The following is a 5101-nucleotide window of genomic DNA, read 5'->3' on the forward strand; positions in this document are numbered from 1 at the left end:
TTGGGTGTTATTTTTTTTTTTTTTTTTTAAAGGAAAGGAAAACATGAAACTCAGAGAAAATGCATGATAGTATCCTACCAGTCTTCTACAGCCTACTTCAGACTGTGTAGGTATTTAAGAAATACAGTCAAGTCAATGACACTAGTAGTTCAGTTCAGTTCCTTGTAAATACAAGCTTTAAACAACACCAAAAAACTTTCAGTCTTTCTCTGGGTGGTACAGAATATATAATAATATTATTCTGAGAATAAGCAAAAATAATTTAAATTGCAATGCACAGAAACTTCAAAAAGTCAGCCAAATAAAAACCTATTCATTTTTCTTTTTTCCAATATTTCTGATTACCTCAATGAGGAAAAATTCTGCATCTAACACAACACTAAAGCTTGCTAAATTTCAAAAAGAGATGACCAGTACAGAATCAGGGCCTTCTGCAGTTACATAAAAATAGGATCACTTATGCTTATTTTTAAATACCACTTACAACAAATGGCTTATATATCATTAATTACTATAAAATAGTAATAAATATAATTTGTTTTATATTAGTAAAAAGAATGTTGTTTTACAGAAAAAAAAAGTGTTTAAGAGTAGAAGTCATAAGTATATACGATGCACAATACTGAATTTTGAGAAACTTAAGCCTCTGGATAAATTATCCCAGCTTTTCATGGAAAATGATGACATTTCTTGCCTAGTGCCAGAATTCTTAAATTTAACTTTAATTATAATTATAATATATTTATTATAATATTAAATATAATGTTGTTATATGCTGCTGAGTTGATTCTGACTCAGAGCAACCCTATAGGACAGGTAAGAAATGCCTCATAGGTTTTCCTGAAATCTTTATGGGAGCAGATTGCCAGGTCTTTTCCCCACAGAGTGGCTGGTGGGTTAAAACAGTCAACCTTTTGGTTAGCAGCTGAGCACTGAAACCATTGCATCACCAAGGCATCTTTTAATTATAATAAATCATAATAAATAGAATGGTACATTTTTAATAAAGAGAATAATTATGTTTGAAGGCACTTAAGATATTGCAGAGATATTTTCCAGCTTGAATGACTATTTGGATGGTGTAAAAATTTATACTACAGGAAAATGAAAGAAGGATACTTGAAGTCACTCTTAAAATTAAATCATTAATGCAGTTTGGTAGATTTGATTAGTGAGAAGCCTTTGGGCTTAGTTTTGTGAAACCCTCATCCAAAAAAAAAAAAGTTTTCTATTGATTTACTAGTGTCAAGATTAAAAGTGAGTGTGACTGTGTGTGTGTGGTGTGTGGCATGTGTATGCATGTATTATAGATTTGGGAGCATTTTTTTCACAACAAAAGATGAGGGGAGAGAAAAGATACATTTTTTATTTTCTGACTGCTCCAATAGCATGGCAGAATCTCTTTGCACTTACTTTACCTTATCAGCTTTGGTGTAGAATGGAGCCACCTGGGTAATGTCAGCAGTACTGTCCTGATTTTAGGCCCAAATGAAGAAATCAAAGGAAGCCAGTCTGCACAACGAGGGAAAGTGTGCCAGATGTAAAGCTAATGAGAGGACGGCAGAAAGCAGCTTCTGAAACTGGAATAAGCTTGTTAAGCAGGGCTCAGATCTATGAAAAACAAGATTCGAGAAGTTCTAAGGAAAAGGGTATCTTTTTAAGCTTTAGCTCCCATCAGGAGAAAGTAGATGCTCAAACTGCTCATATATCATGTATAGAAGAATTAGTGTTCAGTAGGCGGACTAATTAATAATGAAATAAAGATTTTGAAATGTTTTAACAACTCACTTGAATTTTACTCTGAATTTCTAGCTCTATCATACTTGCATCCTTATTTGCTCCTCTCATATTTTTTCCTTTATCATAATTTATTGTAACATTAGTGGAAAATGAGGAACTCAAATGAGAATAGTTAAAATATGCAGTAATACTGATTATTTCATTTGTACTTTATTATATTTCTATTAAATATGTTACTTTATCTTCTTTAAATTTTTATATTAGCTCATTTATAAAATATATTCTTTTTATAATAAGTTAAGATTTGCATTTCATTAGTTGTAGCTGGCTTTTTTGTACTCTCCACAAGACATACTAGAAAGAAGGCTTAATTTATGAAATACTTTTTTCAACTTCATTTTTAATTTTCTATTCATAGAATAGATCTATTAATAAGTAAATACTTAATTAGCTTCTCTTATTAGGCTACCTGATTATTTATAAATGTGAGAAAGCATCATCCTAAATTGATAATAGGTTAGTAGAATAATCTTACAATTAGGGCATGTATTCTCTTCAAAATGAAATTCAGGAGTGTTGTTTATTCACTTTTTTTTTCTATTTATAGTATATTGAAATCATTAAATCCACTATTTATTTATTGTCTGATCTTGTGCAAATGAATATACAATGATGAATAAAATAACCTTGTTGCCCACTTTGTCAATGCCTATAAAATGATGATTATGCAGCAAAGATTGTATAAAAAATACACACATTATCCAATCTACAATGGAATAGAAAGGCTTTATATTAAATATTACAAATTTAAAAACATCTTCATAAAGCACATTGGAGAAATTTCATATAGCCTCCCAAGATAATAAAATGCAGGCAATTACTATGCCATTTACCCTCAGGAAAAGTGCAAAGTTCAAAGTGATTTTATGATTTGGAGCAATTATGCATAATTTCACTGGGGCAGGTATAATTCTATCTTGAATGTGATTAAAAATTAGATTAAGCATTTTTTATATCTCATAATAACTTTTACATAAGTGCTAGATGTAAATAAACAGCTTTGATTATTTTTTTTGTCTATAGGAATTATACAAGTAAATATATAACAAAGAAATTAGTATTTTACATTGTGGATTCTCTAATAGCATTGATATTTGGGAAATACATCTAGTGAATTTTTTTTTAATATGTGTATTTCTTCCTTCCACCTCAGCCTTCATACTATTTATATATTCTTTTTAAGTTTATTTTGGGTTTCTTCAAAAATATCTTGTCTTCAGTATCCTAGTTGATGTAGTTAAGAGACTTGGAGGAAAATATCTGTCTCTATATGAATATTTATATTTTACACTTTGAGTTGTAAGTTTATATCTGCAACTATATATTAGTCTTTGACAAAAAGCAGCATAGCAGCATAGGGAGATGGTTTCCAATAGGTTTAAAGACCCAGAGAGATGATGCTCAAAGAACAATTTCAACACTTAGTAGCTATTTGCCTTTGAAAAAGTAAAAAAAAAAAAAAAAAATCTGTACCTATAAGTTTTCTAGGGAGCTCTGGTAGCATAGTGGCTAAAGCACTTGACTGCTAACCAGAAGGCTGAACCAGCCACTCCTCAGAAGGAAGGTTGGGCAATCCTACTTCCGTAGTGATACTGCCTCGGAAACCCAAGGAGGGGTCGCTATGAGTCGGGGCCGACTCGACGGCACATAACAACAACAACAACAATAAGTTTTCTTATTTGTAAAACAGAGATATTAAGTTTTCCTTAAAATATTTATGAAAATTAAATGTGAGTATGCATATATCTAAGGAGTCCTGGTGGTACAGTGGTTAAGCTCTGCAGAAAGGCAGAAATATTGGTTGTTCAACCTCATCAATGGCTCTATGAGAGAAAATATCTGGTTATCTTCCCCCATAAAAAAAAAAAAAAAAAAAAAAATGTACCACCCAATGGATTCCAACTGATAGAAACCCTATAGGACAGGGTAGAACTGCCACACAGGGCTTTCACTGTAATCTTTATGGAAGGAGACTGCCACATCTTTGTTCTGTGGAGCCACTGGTTGTCCCAAATCACTGACCTTTCAGTTAGTAGCCAAACACTTAAACCACTGTGTCACCAGGACTCTTCATAAAGATGACAGCCTAGAAACCACATGGAACACTTCCACTCTGTCATATATTGTCACTATGAGTTAGAATTCACTCGAAGGCACAGAACAACAGGTATGTATGCATGATTTGTAGTTGCGTGTATGTAGTTAAATGCGTAGAAAGATGCCTAGCAAGAGTTAACACTATGTAAGCATTAACAATCTCTGTCAGTGTATCATTAAAGCTATCTAATCATATTATAACCAAAGGTATTATAAAATTATTCATTCTAATATGCTTTTAAGGAGCCCTGGTTGCTTAGTGGTTAAGGAATTTGGCTGGTAACCAGAAGGGAAGGTGGACAGATCAAACCTACCAGCTGGTCTGTGGGAGGAAGATGAGGCAATCTACTTCCATAAAGATTGGAAGCCTTGGAAACCCAAAAGTGTCACTATGAGTTGGAATCAACTTGATGGCTGTGAGTTAGGGAACATGCTTTATATTGAAGCTACCAAATGGGACCCTGGTAAATAACCATGATTTATATCCACTTCTCTGAATGGGGTATGAGTCAGACTTCTGGCTTAGGAAATGTCACTAAACATTTCATATTTAGCTGCAACATACACAGGAGTTCACAAGCAGTATGCATTGCATACCAAAAAAATATGTGGAGGATAAAATGAACACAGAACATGCTTTGTAACTATGATCAAGTGTTTCCTTCTGAAATAACTCTGCAATCTCACTCCCACTTTCAGAAACCTATAATAATTTTCTGAGAGCATTTTTCTATCCTTTTGAAATAGAAATTTATCTCATTTAACACAAATAATTCATGATGATCTTAGATAAGGTCTACAAATTAAGAATAAAAAAGGTGTGTTGACAGGAAGAACACTGGAATGTAAAAATTATTATATGACCATGAAGGGAAGTGAGAAGATGGCAGAATAGGCAGAAAGACTGCACAAATCTTCTTCAACAAAGAAAAGGGGAACCAAATAACACAGACACAAAAGATAATCCTGGATCCCCGAACTTTCAAGAGAAAGATATAGAAGTGGACTAAACTCCAACTAGCAGACAAATTTGCATGAAAACACCAAAAAAGGAGATATAGGGAGCTATAGTCTGTCAGAGATCCTGATGGCACAGATAGCTTGGATATTGCCGAGTGGTGGTAGGACCTAAAAATTAACCTAAAAATCTCTCTGGTAACATATTGTAAAGCATTTGACTGCTAACAAGAAGGTTGGCAGTTCA

The sequence above is a fragment of the Orycteropus afer genome, unplaced genomic scaffold (genome assembly GCF_000298275.1).
Source record: "Orycteropus afer afer isolate SDZICR_OR568_19922 unplaced genomic scaffold, OryAfe1.0 scaffold00364, whole genome shotgun sequence".
In the NCBI taxonomy this organism is placed as follows: domain Eukaryota; kingdom Metazoa; phylum Chordata; class Mammalia; order Tubulidentata; family Orycteropodidae; genus Orycteropus; species Orycteropus afer.